The following is a 19,502-nucleotide window of genomic DNA, read 5'->3' on the forward strand; positions in this document are numbered from 1 at the left end:
ACAGCACATACTCAACACATCAACACACATGACACACAACACCACAACCAGGACACACAATCAGACACACACACCACACAGCACAGCAAGAAATATACAAGCAGTCATACATGTAGCGTCACTCAGTAGTACACACACACACACACACACACACACACACACACACACGCACACGAGTTCCACCACTGAAGCTTCCCCAGGCCTCCTCGCATGTGTCCCCAAGAGGAACCACAGCCCTGGACCCAACTTCAGGTCAGAAAACAGAGGTCCGCGGCCTGGCTCTGCAGCTTGCTGACCAGGAGACCATGCGCAAGTCGTGATGTCCCTGAGCCACGCTGTCCTCATCTATCCAATGGGACCACTAGGAAGAATAAGTATAAAATAAGCACCTACTCATGGGATTGCAATGAGGTCTAAGGAAAGCACGTTGTGAGTCACAGGCCGTAAGTACAGGTGGCTGCCCGGCTGGGGTGCAGAACCCCACCCTCAGGCACACGTACTTCCTAGGGCCCTGTGCTGGGCCCTCGATCAGCCAGCCAGGCCTGAGCTTGATTAACCTCAATGAAAGGCCCACGTCTACAAAGACCCTCTCATGCCAACCTTGACTTTGTTGAGCACGTGTTCATCTATTCATCCGTTCAACAGTAACGGGATCCTGGTTGTGAGGTGCTATGTAGGATATAAAAATTGGCAGTACCTGGTGTTGGCTCTCAGGTAGTTCACAGACCAGCTGGTCATCTGTCAGAATCCATGGCCTGGAAGACTTTTAAAATACCAGGGCCTGGTCCAGCCGGCGTGGCTTGGTGGTTGAGCGTTGACCTATGAACCAGGAGGTCACAGTTTGATTCCCAGGTGGCAGGCTCGATCCCCAGTGTAGGGCATGCAAGAGGCAGCCAATCAGTGATTCTCTCTCATCATTGATGTTTCTATCTCTTGCTTCCTCTTTCTTTATCTCTGAAATCAATAAAAATATATTTAAAAAAATACTAGCACCTGGGCTCCAGAGGTCCAGTCAATTGATCTGAAATGGGCCCAGGCAACCAGGTTTTTAAGAAGCTCCCCAGGTGATTCTAACGTGTAGTCAGAGCTGAGACCCACTCCTCTACTGGAGAAATTAGACACCAAGGAGACGGAAAGGGACACTTTTCTAATCAATGCACACAGAGTAATAATAGCTAAGATTCAGCAAACCTCTTTTTGTGTGTGTGACCAGCACTGTGCCAAGTCTTACATTAACATATTTAACCTTCCCTAAAGCCCAGGAAGGCAGGCCCCACACCACCCATTTTACAGATGAACAAACTAAGCTCAAGAGATCAAATAATTTACTCAAGGCAAGACTTCTCCCAAAAGGTGGCATTTGTGCTGAATCTTAAAAGAAGATAGAATCTTTCCCTGGAGAGACAGAGAAACCCATGGGTGGGGGTGGGCTCCACCCTGGCTGCCTGCTAGAATCTAAGGCCTGGGAGGCCTTTAAAACGTGTGTGGGGTGCAGGTGAGGGGAGCAGAGACTCCATGGACCGGAACGAGTGGGAGCACAGACCACAGAGGCTGGTGGGAACCAAATTATGGGATGACAACATTTTGGGACAAATCAAAGGTAGAGCTACTTTACCCAGCAAGTAGCAAGCAATTATGAGGCCCTTGTCATTATCCACGGAGGTGGCAGGGATGAAAATAGAATGTCAAGACAGAACCAGAGAAACCAGACCCAGAAGGGAGGGTTGAGACGAACTTTTAAAAAAACAGTGACATGGAAATCAGCCTACCATCCCCTCTGTTCAGAAGCAGCGGGGTGTGGCAGGTCAGAGGTCAAGTTCCAGACCCTTTCCCCGCCCAGCTGGGCTTGGCCGCGTGTAAAATGAGGGCAGGGATGTTTGCGTCTCAGGGTTTTCAGACACAGAAAGAACCAGAGTCTCAGAGGAGGCTGGTGGGGGGAGAGGAGGTGGGGGAAGAGGAAGTGGGGCTTCCAGGCCCAGCCAGGGCGGCTCTGGGTTCCTTTGCTTCACACGTGGCCTGCCATGGAACGTTCGTTTGAACAAGAGGTTCCTGCAGCTCACACATCAAAAGCACAGCTTTGACCTCTATGTCGTCTTTCTCTCCTAGAACCCCCCAGAATGATGGCAAATGCTAGGGGCTCAGGCACCAGCGCTTTGAAGGTGAGAGCGGGGCTGGAGCTGGACACTGGGATCAAGTGGAAGCCTAAACAGACGCCACTGGGAGCCCTGAGCTCCTCATCCCGCCCATCACAGAGCTCCTCACTGCCGTCTTCACTGCGGGGAACTGCTCTGAGTAGGGAGAAAACAACTTCACATGCAATATGATGTCCAGTTACAAGAGCAGGCTCCCGCCCCACACGCTATGTGAAAGTGCACTTTCCACGAGCTTTGCCGCTAGACAGGAAGCTGCCCATCAGCTTTTGGTTCCAACAGGCAAAGCAAATAACTAAGGCTTCTCGCTGTGTTCTAGATGCTTCCGGGTGCTTTCCGCCTGTGACTTTTCCGATGCTCCCAACAGGTCCGTGAGGCCGGCTACTATTTTTTTTTTAAAATATATTTTATTGATTTTTTACAGAGAGGAAGGGAGAGAGATAGAGAGTTAGAAACATCGATGAGAGAGAAACATCGATCTGCTGCCTCCTGCACATCTCCCACTGGGGATGTGCCCGCAACCAAGTCACATGCCCTTGACCAGAATCGAACCCGGGACCCCCCCGAGTCCGCAGGCCGACGCTCTATCCACTGAGCCAAACCGGTTTCGGCAGGCTACTATTTCTGTTCCCATTTAACAGACGAGGACTCTGAGAAAGAAAGGCCACGCCCACGTACAGTCACCTGGTTTGTGAGCCACAGACTTGCGCTATGGCCTCGGCTGTCAGCCCCCATAGCCACACTCTAGCCCACATGCCCTGTGCTATCCCACCAGGAGACTAGGCAGAGCAAAGCGAGGTGGACAAGCCAGGGGGGAAAGAGATCATGTAAAGAATGTTAAAAAGCGAACAAACAAGCAAAAAAGACCTTATGGAAAACCTCCAGCAAATATTAAAGAAGAGGTAGAAGATATATTGCATTCATAAAATAAAAATAGGAGGTTATGAAAAAGAAAACTAGAGAACAAGAAAGAACTCTAGAATTCTGAAATGTGAAATAAAACACACAACACAGGTTGTAAAAAGCTGTCAATGAAATCTTGAAATTAGATCAATATGGCAAACCTAGGGAAAAAAAGAAAATTATACCATTTAAAGGATTGTGGTAGATTGTGCTGATTGCCCTGATCTTTACTTATCCTAATACCCAAATACAGCCCCCCTATCCCCCACGAAAGAGGCCTCTTGCCGTCTGATATTAGTGGGGGAGAGAGGTTGATCAGAGGCTTTAAAACTCTTATGTCATCGGCTCTTGCCTCTCAGCCATCCCCTTGAGACCATTCCCAGACCACTGGCCCCACAATAAGGGTGAGAAACATTTGGAGCAGAGCTAAACTGCTCTGACAATCCCATCCTAGATCAACCATCCCCCTAGCAAACTCTGAGATCGGAGCGTAAGGCCAGTCACCATTAGCCACTCGACCGAGTCCAGCCTAAGTCAGTGACTCTCAGCCACAGTTTCCTGAGAGTAAGTAATTACGGTGCAAGCCATTTGTAGCATCATTGTAACCATGGCTAATGCAAGGATCAACCCAGGAACTGGTACCCAATAACCATGGCTAATGCAAGGATCAACCCAGGAACTGGTACCCAATCAACAGAGAAAAATAGAAGGAAGAGGGTTATCAAAAAAATAGTCCAAGTGAATTTCCCAGCATTAAAAGAGATGAACCTCCAGATGCCAGGGCCTAAAGGGCCTACAGACAATAGATAGATCTCCGGACACTAGTGCCCCGACAATAGATAGATCCACCCCTGAGGCATGTTATTGTAAAAAGTCAGAACATGCAAAGAGATGACCCCAAAAGCGTCAGCAAGGTTTCCTACAAAGGAGCAGGAGTCAGGACGGCCGTAAGACTTCTCAGGAGCAACACCGGATACTAGATAACAGTGATGCAGTTTAAATGCTCCAGGGAAATTGTTTTCCATATCGAATTCTACATCTGGACATGCCACTAAATATAAGTTGAGAATATGAAAGGCTTTTAGATACGGAAGGATCCAGGAAATTCCCTTTGCACACACTTTCTCTGAGTGAGCTACCAAAGGATATGCTCCAGCAAAAGAGGGAACGAAACCAAAAAATAGAATCCAGGAAGCAGGAGACTCAACACCGGAGCCTGGCAGAGGAAGTGCCCAGGACGGACAACTTTGCAGCGGGTCAGGTTAAAGCAAGAAGGTCAGGGCCCCAGGAGGAAAGAATGCAGGGAGGGAGCGGGGAGCGATGGATGAGCTGAGGTAAAACAACGCTTGTGAACAACAGATGAATAATAATGGCGTGGCGGATCTGGTGCACTATTTGGAAATGTTTTTTAAAATGATGCATTTGACTGCTGTGAAAAAGAAGGAACTCTTACCATTTGCAACGGCATGCATGGAACTGGAGAGCATTATGCTAAGTGAAATAAGCCAGTCCATGAAGGAAAAATACCACATGATCTCACTCATTCATGGATAATAAAGACCATTATAAACTTATGAACAATAATAGATACAGAGGCAGAGCTGCCTCAAACAGATTGTCAAACTGCAGCGGGAAGGCCGAGGAGGGTTGGGGGGCAGGAGGGAGGGTGGTAAGAGATCAACCGAAGGGCTTGTATGCATGCATATAAGCATAACCAATGGACATAAGACACTGGGGGTAGGGGAGGCCAGGGGATTGTCAAGGGTGGGGAAAAAGAAAGGGACACATATGTAATACCCTTTGTAATACTTTAAGTAATAAAACAATAAAACAATAATAAAAAATAAAAATAAAATAAAATGATGCATTTGAAAACGTGAGGTGATCATTACCTTTGGGGATATTTATCCAAATAGTTAATACTGGGTATCAGGGCAAACGATAAGTTTATTTCTCACACATCACATTTTATACGGAGCGGGCAGCCCCTCTTTTTGTATTTGCAGACATTGAAGCCATGGCCCGCACAGTCTCCTCGCCAGGGAAGAGGAGATGGGAGAGGCACGCAGGCTCTGAATCCAAAGGAACAATCTAGTCACCGATCCTGACCCAACGGGAGGGAAAGTTGAGAAATGTAGGGGAAGAGGTGGGTACCTGATCAGTCCGGTCTTGGCCACACCAGAAAAAAAAAAATACACGAGAAAGGAACAATGACTCGATCTCTTGATTATGAAGTGAGCCACGTTTACATGGTCACAATGATGTTCTAGATTTGGCAAAAAGGAACACTATGACTCTCTGAGGAGGAAGGGACAGAGTGGGAGGGTATCAGAGTGAAATCCTTGTCCATAGAATAGGGAGGCAATGGATGATGTCTAAAAGGGAGAAAGCAAGAAACAGTGGCATCGGCATGTTATTTAGAAACTAGAGGCCTGGTGCTTTGGTTCATGCACTGGTGGGGTCCCTTGGCCTGACCTGCAGGGATCGGGCCGAAACCAGCTCTCCATCAAGCCCCAAAGGCTCCCGGATTGCAAGAGGGCAGTTCTCGGGCTCCCTCCTCTCTGGTTCCAGGTGCCTCACCGGAGAACTGCAGCTGCCAAGTCACTGCAGCTCAGCAGCTCCTGCATTGAGCGTCTGCCCCCTGGTGGTCAGTGTGTATCATAGCTACAGCTGGAGCATCTGCCCCCTGGTGGTCATTGCGCATCATAGCTACAGGTTGGACAGTTGAGTGGTTGGACGGTTGCTTAGGCTTTTATATATATAGATAGGACAGCGGGCAGCAGAAGATGCAGCTGAAAGAGTTTAAAATGTGTCGTCCCCAGGAGAGCAAGAGTGGAGGTAGGAAGGGTGGGGAAAGAATGGGTTTTGTATTATAAGCCTTTCGGTATTTTACATGTTTTTTAATTTGCATATATCTTATTTGGACAGTTTTTAAAGCAAATCAAAAACTAATGCTTAAAAAAACCAACCCAAACACCTGTATTCACTGGTCATTAATGAGGGTTCGGTCTGACCTTCTCAGGTTTTTGAGTTCTAAGCATCCAGGGGAGAGAGCTTGTGTCACAATGGAGACTTGTCTGAACGCACACTGTGGCAAGCCCTGGGTAGGAGAAGTCAAAACAAAGAAACGTCTCGTGTTGATCTGGGCAGGAGAGGTCATGTGAGATCTGGAATGAGCAAGACCCGGCCCAGGCACCGCGGAAGCCTCAGGGTCCCCAGGGACCCGCCAGACCCGGGAGCTCTGGAAGGGGAGGTGGCCATGTGTGCCCCGTGGTCCCCGGCAGGCACAGCAGGCATCAGCTGTAACGAGAAGTGACAGGTACAGTGGCTGGGAGAACTCCTGGCTTGGAGCTGGAGCTGCCCAGAGGGCTGGGGGGCATCTCAGGCTGTCAGGGGGGTCCCCAAACACTTTGATGCTGCAGCCAATCTGGTCTACAACATTAGCATCTCATTAGCTTGGGCAGAGGCCAGACCGGGGCCTGGTCTCTAGCCCAGCTTTGGGCGGAGAGGAAACCGAGAACCCTGATGGACAGTGAGGAGGGCCAGGCAGAGTCACCCTCTCCGCAGTCCCATCCAGTTGTCAGGAGACGCAGCAGGACTTGGGCCCAGCCGGGGCGCCGACGCTGCCTCCAACATTTCCCTTGAGCTCTCTCCCTCCTGTCGCAGGAAAGATAACCGAGACTCCTGGAAGCAAAGGTCACTCCTGGCTTCCAATCCTTCAGAGGCTGAAAACAACCTTGACCATAGCCCTTCAGAGCCTGGCCCCTGCCTCCTGCTACAACCGCATTGCTCGTCTCCACTGCCCCAGCGTTTAAGCTCAGAACATTCCCAGCTCCTGTTCCACAGCCGTCTCTGCCTGGTCAATTGAATCTAAGCCACACGTTTAGATTCAGCAAAAGTGGAAACTAAACCCACCCACTTCTAGACAAGGGGATGCCAGGATCACCGCTGCGATGGAGAACACGAAGCCAGGCCACCAAAGGGTTCCGCCTACGCTCAGGCTCTCAGCCCTGCCTGCCAATCTCCTTTGGGCTTCTCCTCCTCTCTTCGCTGCCAGCAGGAGGGGCAGCCGGGGCCTGGGCCCCAGGCTTCACGGGAGGAGTGGGCTGAATTCATCCCTCAGCTCCATTCAAATGCTCCTGGACCACTCCCCTCCCAACTCCCGGGCTCTTAGTTCAGGGAAAGGGGCATGAAGGATGGCCAGCTAGCACGGAGGAGGGCTACATTGGAGGGCAGAATGACCTAGCTGGGAGGCGGGACCTGGGCTCCAGGACAGGCTCTGTGACTGGCTGCTACACTACCCTCCCAGGGTCTAGCCTCAGTCCCCCTGTGGGCAGAGGACAGGGTGGGGCCAGCTGTCACATTCTCCCAGGCCGATGAGGGGCTGAGACTGGCTTCTTCTTGATGTCCATTTCCACAGAAGCGGAGATGATGGAAGCCGTGGTCCAGGCTCCATCCTCTGTTCCCAGACGCATCAGCCCCGAGAGATTCCAGGAAGCCTTTGGGTTGGGAGACCTCCGTGCAGGTGCCTCTCCCGGCTCCTCTCCAGAGGGAGGTTCTCCCAGCAGCACGTCCCGGGAAACAGCGGGGGGGCTGCTCCATGCTGAGCACCAGACACCGGATAGATGAGATAATCACAAATCCACAAACGGCAACAAGATAAAATTATCATTACATGGAGTTAAATTATTAATTAGCACCTCCAAAAAAAGACCAACACCACCTGGTCTTCAATCTTGAAAGCTGTCTTTCTGAAAGTAACAGAAATATCAAAATAGTTTATCAGTGCTCTGCAGTGTAAGCCTAGTACCCCCTCCCCACTCTCCACCCCCCAGGCTGTGGCTGCTAGAAGCCTGATGGCCAGGGATTCAAAACCAGCCAGTTCGGATGAGGTTAGCAAGGGAAGGGAAGCAACTTACGTGACCCATTTTTTTGGCTGGGGAAACTGAGGCAAAGGACAAGAGGAAAGAGCATGGAAGCTGGCTCAGGGCAGATGGAGGAGTTTGTACACTGGGTTGGGAGGGGATACGTCCTGCGGCTCCCAAGGACTAAGGGCGCTCATTCATTCAGCGAACTGCTGTCGCGTGCCTTCTGTGTGCCAGGCACCAAGAATACGGAGGCGAAGCCACCGTCCTTGCCCATGAAGAGCACAATATCTGATAGGCTGGACCAGTGGGTCAGCTGTTTCTTCTGTCTTTTTACTCCACCTCAAGCCATAGGATGTGTCCCTTTATTATCATTGCCATCATCATCATCATCACCATCATCACCATCAATCACCGTCCTCTGCCACCAGCTCCTCTTCCTACCCCCCACATGCCCTCCTTGAAACCTAGAACCACAGCTGCTTAACGAGGGGGGCGGGGCCTTGAAGAGCCTCTCTCTCACAGGGCATCCTTCCTCTCTCCGCGAATCATGACCCAGTGGAGCACTCCCAGCAATCAGGAGCTTTCTCGCTGCCTCATAAATCAGCCCCCTGCATCTCTGGGGAGCAATTTCTCACTCATTCATTTATTCACTCATTCAGCAAGCATTTACCAAGCAACTACAAGGAGCCATCTCAGGACCAGTTCATGGATGCCAAGAGACACACAGCCCGATACCTTCTTACAGAAAGCTCGCAGGACGATGGGAGAGGGAAACAGCCAAGCCACGGCAATACAGCGCCGTGTGTGGGTAGAACAGGAAGGGTGAGCTCGCGTCTACTCTGCACGACAGTCCCGCCAGGTGGGAACCATGGCCGTCCCCATTTTACAGATGGAAAAACTGAGCACAGGGAGGCTAAGGGCCTGGCCCAAGGCTACTCAACAGCAAAGTAGAAGGGCCAGGATTGACGCCGGGGCTGCTTGACTCCGGAGGGGCTGTCTTGTCCCCTCTGATGGACGTGTCCCCGCCTTGCTGACCGATGGAAGCTGCAGCCCCGAGATGTCTCCATCTCTGCCTCCCACACGCTCCTTCCACGTGCCCTGAGTGGGAGACCGAATGGCCCAGCCTCTCCTCCAGCCCCATAGTCATCCTGGCTGCAGCCAAAGGAGGCCTGAATAATTCATGGCCAATGCCCATGGCCCGATCCTGGAGCAGGTTTCTGGTGGCCAAGCTGGAGAAGGGGGAAGGGCCAGGGCAGCTGGACCTGGAAGGCTGGGGGACGGTGGGGGGCGGGGGGGGGGGAGGGGGGGCGGGAGGGGCGGGGAGGAAGAGGGCTGTGGTGGAGTTTTGAGTGCCACTCACAGCCAGGAAGGGAAGAATAAACAAGGCTCGATGAATTATTCACCAGGCAGCTGCTGACGCAGCCTGCGGGTGGCGATGGCATGAGAGTGTGCTAAATCCGAAGTCACCACGCACCGGGGCAGCCTGTGTGCCCACCGTGGCCAGGCTCTGACCTGAGAGCCCAGAGGGCAAGGGGAAGCAGGCAGAAGGCCCAGCACAGCCCGTCCCAGGAGGGGGCAGGGCCCGAGAGAGACAGAGCCTGCGTCCTGGCCTGGACGTGCCCGAAGGTGCACAGGAAGGTAACAGGGTGGACGCTGAAGGCCGGGGCAGCTGGGCTTGGTCACAGCAGAATCAGAGCAGTGCAGCCTGGGAAACCATTAACCGGCTGAGTCTATTTCTCAGCTGGAAGGTGGACACCATGAGCATGGTTGGGTGAGGCCCAAATGCTACCAGGAGGCCAGGATGACCGCTCCCCTGTGACCGGAATCCCGCACTCCGGGTCCAGCCCTAAACCCAATCCTGGGCACACGGTGACTGGCAGGCCTCTTCCCTCATCCCTCAGGCCAGCGAGGCCAGAGGTCTGGGCCTTCCGAAGCCTCTTCCATCGCTCCCCGCTGTCTTCCCGCCTCACTTCCAGGGAAATCCCGGGAGAGGGCGCTCTGCCCATGGCCCCTGCTGTCAGCGTTCCCTCGGGGAGAAGGTTGAGATTCTGCACGTTTTCTGCTGAGCCAGGCCCCACACCCCCACTGCAGGCAGCACAGGGCTAGGGGCATGGGACTGGCCACACTCCTCCACTGACTGCTGTGTGACCCTGGGCCTGCCCCTTTCCCTCTCTGGGCCTCAGTGTCTAGACAAGGCTCCTCAGACCGCTGTGGCTCTGACCTCAATGACAACAAGATGGAAGGGGGAGAGAGGGCCTGGCTGGCTGTCCCCCCTGGCTGGGCCTCCTGGGGTTGGAGGTAGTCAGAGATGAACTTTTCTGGAATCCAGACTGGGGGTCAGGTCTTCCCGCAGGATATTCCAGGTTCCGTCTTCCCCCGAGAGCACCATGCTCTGACCACAGGGTATCACAGCAGCCAGCTCCTCAGACCCACGCCATCATCGCACGGGCTCACAGCCTGGCCAGGCAGGACGGTTCCCTGAGTGTGACTCCCGCCATGAGAACTGCAGCAGCCGCCCGGGAAGCTGGTGCGTGACACAGGCACACTAGCCAGGAAGGAGCAGAGCCCATGCTGGGACCCCAGACCAGCCCTGCAGCCTCCGTCTGTCATCAGGAGTGAGGCTGGGATCTGAAGCAGAGCCACCGTGTGTGCGGTCACTGACGCTGCCGGGACCAGATTCCTCCTGCCCTCACCCCCGTGCAGCTCCACGCAGGCTGGAGGGCTCAGCAGGACAGTGCATGAACTTGACTGGGGTCTGTCGAGTGAGTCTGTGTGCCCTTGAGTGAGTCTCCTACCCTCTCTGAGAGGGTCCATACCTGCAATGGTAACCCCGCCCCAGATGTCACTGTGTGGCTCTGATTGGCTGCCCTCTGTGTGTCTCAACCTCCCCCCTCCCTCGAACCACCTCCCCCCTCCCTTGCCTGGGCAGTTCAGGACAGAACTGGCTGAAGCAGGAAGGAGGAGGCCTGGGTAAGGAGAGGGGCCTGGTAGGTGGCAGGAGGGTGGAGGGCGCTCTGAGCAAGAGCCCAGTGCGGCTGCCTAAGTGCTCGGTAATAAATAAGTGATATCGGCCACCACCTAATGCGTCCACAGCGCCGGCCGCCAGGGCGGGAGGGGAAGCGTATCACAGCCCCCGCTGCCTCTTGGTCTCACCCACATATTGAACCTCATGCATCCTTAATGAGCTCCAGTGACAGGCTGGCCCTGAGGGCACTGAGCCTCCTGGGAGCTGGAGGGTGAAGGCATTAGGACAGCTGTTCCCTTTGGTCCCCAGCAATGTTCACCCCTGGGGGCTGCTGGGAGGCAGACAGCAGAGCTCCTGCAGGGGCTGGGGCAAGTCCCTTCCATCCTGGCGAGGAGGGAGCGAGGAAGGGAGGGCTGGATGCCCTAGTCTGGGGAGCCTGGGTGCCTGGGTTCTCACCCACCCTCTTTTCAGTCTTTTTGTTCCCACAGCCTCAGTTTCCCCACCTGCAAAACAGAGAGCATCTTGGAGCTTGGGAAGCCTTGGTCCAAACCAAGGACCACTGGTGTGTCCACTAGGGGGAGCTGGTAAACACCCCAGAAAGGAGGCTTCCTCTGATGGGGAAGAGCAAAGTGCAAGGGCCCAGAGAGACCGCCTGCCCTTTGCCTCTGCACAGGAGGGGAAACTGAGGCCCACAAGGAGAGAATGACTCACCCGGGGCGCAAGGCGAGGTCGGGGGCCCCATGCGGAGCCCTTTTCACAGCAGCCCGCCGCACCCTCGTCGTCCTGTTGGGCCTCCCAGGGCTTGGAGAGGGGGCCTCTGCCTCCTGAAGTGGAAAGAGGAAGGTCCCAGCGCCCTGTGGGCTGGACCGCACTGCGAGCCGCCTACCCGCCCGCCTGGCCGGCTGTGCGGCTTCGGTGGCCTCTGCCTCTGGGCTCCTGTGCGCCATCTACTGACAAGGGAGGATGGCCCCGCTGCCGTGGGGTGTCCTGGAGCTGTCTTTAAAGGTGCCAGAGGCACGCACTGAGCGCCCCAAATTCCAGGTGCCACTAACTCACATGGCAGCAGAAAAAGGGGAGCGGTGTGGTCTCTGAAGTTCCTCCCGTGGCTAAGAGGCTAAGGCCAGAAATCGTAGGTGGGTCTTAAAAAAATTAAACGTAGAGTTGCCAGAGGATCCAGCAGTTCCACTTCTGAGCGTACACCCCCAAGAAAGGCGAGGCACAAAGGCAAACAGATCCTTGCACACTCACGCTCATAGCAGCGTTCACAACAGCCGAGAGAGGAGTGGTGACAAGCTGTGGTATGTCCACGAAATGGAATATTATTCAACCTTAGCAAAGGAAATGCTGACACGTGTGACAACGTGGATGCACCTGGAAAACATCATGCTAAGTGAAATAAGCCAATCAGGAAAATCTAAGACCGCATGATTCCGCTGATGTGAGCCACCTGGAGTCAGTCACGCAGACAGGAAGTAGAAGGAGGCTGCCAGGCGCTGGGAGAAGCGAGAAGTGGGGGGTTATTTTTGACTGGATATAACATTTCAGTTTTGCAAGATGAAGACGTGCTGGAGACCGGTTACACAAGAGCACTTTATACACTTGAACATGGCTAAGAGGTTAAATTTTATGTTATGTGTATTTACCACAATTGGAAGATTTTTAAAGAAAGAAAGAAATGATGGCCAGGAGCTGAATGCAGAGGTCTGACATGTCTTGCATACCAAGTATATTTCCTTTAAAAAAAAAAAAGAAAAGACACCAAGGAGACTTGTTATGTAAAGAAATTGTTTTCTAGCCTTTTGTGACACGGAGAACCCTCTCAGAGCACGAGAACACCACCCTCACCCAGCAGCTCTGGGGCAGCCAGGGACTATCTGGTTCTGCAAACAGGGCATTTTCTCCGCACAGGGCTGTACCCTACCTTGAGCCAGCACCCTACCCCCGGTGTGAGGCTGGGGCGGCGGATGCCCTGGACCTACTGCTGGGGATATAACACGTGGGCCTTAGGTTTGACATTGAAGGCCCTCCGTGGTCTGGCACCAGGAAAACTGCCGACCACCCCCTCTACCTGCCCCATCTGCTTTGGGCATCCCCGGCCCTATCCAGTGTCCGCACAGGTCACCCCTCAGAAGTGGCCAAGGTCCCCAGCAGAGCCAGTCTCTTCCTCTTCCTCTAGGCTTCCATGCCCCTTTTCCTGTAGTTTCTCAGTTAATCCTGGGGGTTCCATATCTGCACACCAGCCAGACCTGTGAGCTCCTTGAGGAAGGGGCTGTGTCCTGTTCAAGTTGTCTCACCCGGTTTCAGAACCAGCCCTCAGCCTGGCACACAGTAAGTGCTCAAAAACCTTTGTGAAAACCAAGTGAGAATATTCCTGCCGCTGTCTCTGTGTTACCTACCCAGATGGAAAAACGAAGTCCCATGGAATCTGAACCACCCAATGTGGACCACTTTGGATCAGAGACTCATGTCTATAATCTCTTGATCATAATTACAGGCATAGGGAGTACTTGCTCTGGCCCACATACTGACTACCACGATGCTTTCCATGTGAATCTTACTAAGTTTTTCCAGGAGCCTTGTAAGTAGTACTGTTACTGCGCCCATTTTACAGATAAGAAAGTCGAGGTTCAGAGAGGTTAAGGAACTTGCCCCGGGTCTCCCAGCTGGTGGATGCGAGCTGGAATTTGAACTCGTGTGTGCAGGTGTTGTGTGAGCCCAGTTGCCTCCTGCACTGCTTGCTGGGGTGCTCAGAGGCTTGGACACAGCGGCCACCCGCCACCAGGAGCTGGAGGCTGGGCCAGGTGCCGGGCAGCGGCAGTGGCAGCGGCAGCTTCACTGAGAGGCGCCACACCCCGAGGCCTCTGCGATTTTGGGCGGCGCTGCCTCTCCTGGTTAGCGCCCTGATGGCTGACTGATAGGCTGGGCTGAGCACACAGCTGCTGCTGCCGCCTCGGCAATTCTCTGAATTGGCTCTGCGCTCACTGACCTGTTGGAAAAGTAAATGCAAACTGCAGAAGGGAAAAAACTCTCTCTCCTGCACCTGCCTCTCCAGCAAAGCGCCGGCTCCTGCTGAGGTGTCCCCGCTCCGAGCCCCCAAGCCCGAGGGGCAGGGTGCAGGAGGCCTCTGGCCCCCAGAAGAGCTGGATTCTTGTCAAGTCAGAGCAGGAGGGGGCTTGGGAGGTCTTCCTCTGCCCCCTCCAAGCAGACACTGCCCGCAGGGCACCCTGGGTCAGGGTGGTGCACTGTAGGCAGCCCAGGGACTGGATGGGCCTGTCCAGAAAGCCCCAAGCAGCAGGCTGGCCCCGGCCAGGAGGTCATCTGCTCGCTTCAGCTCCCAGTGTGGCTCACGCTGGGGCTCTCAGAGAAACTGAGGCAGGACTGCCTGCCAAGACACCTGATTCATGCCTACTGAATGCAGTGACACAGATCATGGGCTTGACCCCCTGACCCTTCGGAGGGGTGAGGTCAGGCACAAATGGCAGAAGTCCAAGGCAGAAGAGGAGAATGGATCCCTTGTGTTGGCCCAGAGCTTGGAAATTTACAAGCTACTTCCACATTCTTGAATAATCCCCTAACAATCCTATATAATAAAAGGCTAATATGCAAATTGTCCCCTTGGGAGTTCAACCGGGAGAGCGGGAGTTTGATCGCTCGCTATGACGTGCGCTGACCACCAGGGGGCAGTGCGGAACATGGCAGGCAGCCGGTGGCAGTGGTGGGGCACTGAGGAGTGAGGGAAGGAGGAGGCAGGCAGGTGGGGAGGCAGGGAACCTGATTGGCCCTGATCTCTGGCCAGGCCTAGGGACCCTACCCGTGCACTAATTTTGTGCACCGAGCCTCTAGTCCTGCGATATTGTCCCAACCAGTACTTACTGTGCTCTTACTAAGTGCCAGGCATTGTTTGTGCTGTTGTACACGCATTATCTCATTGCACTCTCACAACCACACTGTGGGTTAGGCATCAATTACCAGCATCTCCCTGTCACAGGTGGAAAACGGAGGCACAGAAAGGTCAGGTAGGTAACTTTGTCAAGGTCACATGGATACTGAGCTGGGATTCGAGCCCAGACAGCCTGGGCCCTGGAATCTAGGTGTGCAGCCACTCTGCTCAGCTGTTTCTCATAGCCCAGGGCCCTGGGCAAGTCTTTCTACTCATGGTAACAGAATGGAAACAGAGGGCCACCTCCTCACCTCCTCATCTGTGCTCTGGAGACGATTCTTCCCAACCTGGTGCTAAGTGAATAAAAACCGAAATGGGGCTTAATTGAGACCATGAAAAGCAGGTGCTACCTCCTGCCCATGGAGAGAGGATGGGAGTAATCAGATCAAAATGGAGGCAGCTGCTCAGAGCTGGGCACAGATGCTCCCCCTAAACCCCGGCTCCTGGCTGCCCCTCACCTTTCTGCTTGGAAGAGCGCCTGAGTCACAGCGGCTCCGCAGGGAGGAGGACCCGGCTTGGAGAGGAAACCTCGGCCCTGGGCAGCTGGCACCCCCCAGGGGTGCGTCCCCCCCCCCCCCTTGGTGGCTGGGAGCACAGGCTCTGGAGGCAGACTGCCTGGATTTGAATCTGTGTCACTTTCAGCTGCAAGCCCTTAGGCAGACAATTTAACTTCTCCATGCCTCGGTTTCCTCATCTGGAAAATGGGGATGCTGATAGGATATACAGTGGGGCCTTGACTTACGAGTTTAATTCATTCTGAGACCGAGCTCGTTAAGGAGCTTGTTAACTCAAATTACTCTATCAACTCAATGCAGAAAATTGGCTGAGAGACAGCTGGTATCTGAAAAAACTCGTTAGTCGGGACACTCGTAAGTCTAGGCCCCACTGTACCCTGTAGGGGCTGAGGGACGATAGAATGGAACATGTACGGAGTGCTTAGAACAGCTCCTGAAATAGAGGGCACTGTGTTTGCTATTATTAGCATATCATTATTAATAGACACGGTTTATAATAAACAGATAAAGTCGAAAGTCCTCCTTATCTGGCCCAGATCCTCCTTTCTGGCTCAGTGGGAGCCCAGCTTCCCGCACTTCCCCACCTGCACACAACCTCCAACCAACCACCTAACCCTCCTTCCCTGAACACGCCTCATGTCCTTGGCTTCTGTGCCTTGCGCATGCCGGCGCCCTCTCTCTTCCTTGCTAATGGGGAGTTTTCTTGCTCATCCTTCAAGATCCAGATCGGCTGCAGCCTCCTCATCCTCCTTCCAACTTCCCCCTCCCTCCGTGGCCTCCAATCTCCAGCACACATCCCACGCCCCAGGTGGGCTGTGGTTGCCGATCTGCCTTAACCAGAATGGGTGCCCCTGGGGGGAGAACTGCGTCCCCCTTCACACCCACAGCTCACACTCCCAGGGTCTAACTCAGCGCCACACTCCTAGAGTCCTCCACAGTGACGCGCTCTCAAAAATGAGAGAACGGGAAGGGAGGAAGTGGGGAGAGGAGAGGACAGGGAGGGAGGGCAAAGGGCACTGCTCCTCCTCGGGCAGAGAAGGGTCTGGGGTGGGTCCGGGAGGAGGGGGTAGGCAGGCAGTGGGGAACCTGGGCATCCCTACCATGGCCATAGCCCGGGGCCTCTGAGACGTCTCAGAGACAGATAGAGCTGGAAGTCCATCAGGAGTCATAGCCCTCCTCTCCCATTTCATAGATGAGGAAACTGAGACTCAGAGAGGGGCAGTGGCTCCTCCTGAGTCAGCCAGGGAAGGAGAGTGTGAGCTGGGCCAGACCCAGGCTGTGTCGGGAGACCCTCCCACTGTGCAGCACGGCCAGTCCTGATCGCCAGGCCCTGGCCCCTGTGTCTCCACCCACACATCAGCAGGCTTGGCCTGGTGTGCTCGCTGCAGGGCGGTCGGTATCGGAGTGTGCAGGGGATACTGCATTGCAAGGCTGAGGCCCCTGGGGGCGGCAAGGCGTGGGGTGAGGGGTGAAGAGAGGACATTGAGTGTGTCAGAAAACTTGGGTCATCGGGCCAGAGCACCCAAGAGTGTTGCTGTAGAAACAGACCTTAGCGGTCGTCCGGTTCTGACTGTCCATCTCTCAGGACAAGAAAACAGGCAACTCTCCCAGCCTTGCAGGTCCTGCAGCACCTCAAAGGTGCAGCATGGCCGGCCACCCTGTCCAGTTCCCCTTTCCCATCCCTGCCCCAGGACCATTGCCCCCTCAACCAGGAGTCCGATGTCCCTCAGGCTCTGCAGTCTCTGGCTGCCCCAGGAAACCCCTCCCCCCGGAACAAGGACCACCCCTCCCCCTAAGGGGCAGTCCTCCTGCTTGTTTTCCAAGGCAGAACCAGGTAGGAGGCGCTGTGCTATTGGGCCCTCTCAGAACCCTCCTGCTGCACCGGGAAAGGACTGTGGTGGAGTCAGGCAGTCCGGGTTTAGATCCCAGCTCTGCCACATTCTAGCTGTGTGTCTATCGGCAAGTCACTGAACCTCTCTGAGCCTCAGTCCCCACAAAGGAAGATGATAGCTATCCCTACCTCCTGGGGTTGGGGAGAGGGTTAAGTGAGATAGTCGACTAGAACAACTTGCATTTCTCCTGAGTCACAGGAGGTGCTCCGTAAATGGAAGCTGCAGTCATTATGCTCACGTCTCCACCTCCAGATCAATCGCTCTGTTTCCCAGCGCTCCCGGCATGAGGTCAGCTCTGTGCCCTGTGGGAAACAGAACTGAGCAAAGTCCTTTCCCCTGGCTGGTCTCCACCCCCAATCTCAGAGGCTCAGGGCAGCTGTGCATGGCTGGGGTCAGCTGCTGGTTGCATTAGCAGCCAGAGAAAGGAGCCGAGACATGCATGCCCCTAAGAGCCAGGTGATTTTCCACTTCACCCGATGATGACGGAAGTGAGTGAACACCGGGCATAAAGCGGGGAGGCTGGGAAGAGGCAAGGTAAATAGGACCAGGAGTGCTATTACCCTCCAGGCATCCTTGCCCATGGCCCCAAAACAGGCAGCCCGGAGACTCCAGGCCAAATCCAGACCCTGGGATGCTCTGTCAGTTCCCCCTCCCCCTCCCAGGGAGAGATCAAACTATCGGCCAGTGTGACCGGGGACTTGGTCCCAGTTCACGGGACAGGAAAGTATTCCTTAAGCTCCTAAGCATCCGTGCGCGTCTTCCTGCCTGTTCGCCTGGGACTTAGAATTGCAGACATGCGTGAAGATCCCTGGGGATCTGGCTTTGCCTCACTGCTCTGGGTCAGAGACTTGCAGGCCTGCCCATGGATGGCTGCAATCAGAGAGAGAGAGCAGGAGGGAAGCCTTGATGGGAGGAGGTCCAAACCAACCAGCAGGAGCAGCCAAACGAGGAGTTCTGGTAGGTGAGGATAGGCAATGAGACAGTGTGGAACCTTCAGAGAAGACCCTGTGTCCCAGGAGAAGTGGCTTCCCAAACGGAGACAGCAGGCAGGCCCCTTATCACAGAGTTGGCAAGGGGCAGGGTCAAAGGTCAGAGCCTAACCAGGAGCTTAGCTGAGTTCCCCCCACATTTCTCACTCCCTGCAGAGAGAGTTCATCCTGGCTGAGGCCATAGAAAGTATATGGGGACCAGATGATCCAGGGACAGACAGACAACCAAGTCAGGGGCACACCCCTGGCCTCCCTGGCTGTGGGGAGGGGCGTGCACGCTCTGACAGTGCAGCTGGGCAAGGGCCTGAGCTCCATCTGTGAAGCAGGATAGGCCGGGGAGGAAGTGTGGGCTCAGAAGTATGTCTCCCACTTGCTGAGAGAGGCACAACGAGATCCAGAGGGCGGACAGGATCCCCAAGGAGCAAGGCCAGGGAGGCAGAGCCACGGTGGGGAGCCAGGGGTGGCCGACCTGGGATCAGAACCAGACTGTAAGCTCCTCTCCGGCAAGGACTCAGTCTAGTCCACTTCCCGTGCTTGGCCTAGAGAGGTGCTAGTGGAATATTCATTGAGCCAATGAATGAATGAACCAAGGAACAACCAAGGAGCAGACAGACCATTGCAGATTAAAGGTACACATGCTGGGCCGTGCCTTCTTTTTATGGATCCTTCGAGCACTCCCTCACCAGGCCCGGGTAGCCATCGGTGCGTGAGCCAGCTTTGTACCACGATTACCGTTCTTGTGTCCAGGCCTTCACCGCTGGCAGCCTGCTATTATAGAAAGAGCGCTGTCCTGGGAGTCATCCTCCCTGAGTTTGCCTCCTCGCTGTTTCAGATGGATGTGAGGCCCCGAGCCCATCATCACAGAGCCTCTGGGACGTAACTGTAAACACTGGGGTCAGGCAAGGCGGAGTCAGGGCCCTTAGTCTGTCAGTATCCGCTGCCTCTGGAAGACACAGCCACGGCAGCCTTAGGGCAGGGCAGACCTCAAGCGATCTGGCCCAGCCCGGTACCATCAACAGATAATTCAGTTCAGAACCACACACCTTCATCAAGTGCCTACTGTGTGCCAAGCACCACGTCAGCCACAGGGGGGCAAAGACAAATGGGGCACAGGGTTTGCAAGGAAAGCATTGTTTGTCTTTGCTTTCTTTGTTTTCCTTTGCTGAGCTGGCCCCCCATCCCTGGGAGGGCAGGGCCTCTAGGCCTGGGAGGAATGCCCAGCCACTACCAGGAGGGGTGCTGAGCCCCCGAGGCAGAGGGAGCTGAGCGTTCTCGCTGCA

The sequence above is a fragment of the Myotis myotis genome, unplaced genomic scaffold, assembly GCF_014108235.1.
Source record: "Myotis myotis isolate mMyoMyo1 unplaced genomic scaffold, mMyoMyo1.p scaffold_m19_p_17, whole genome shotgun sequence".
Lineage (NCBI taxonomy): Eukaryota > Metazoa > Chordata > Mammalia > Chiroptera > Vespertilionidae > Myotis > Myotis myotis.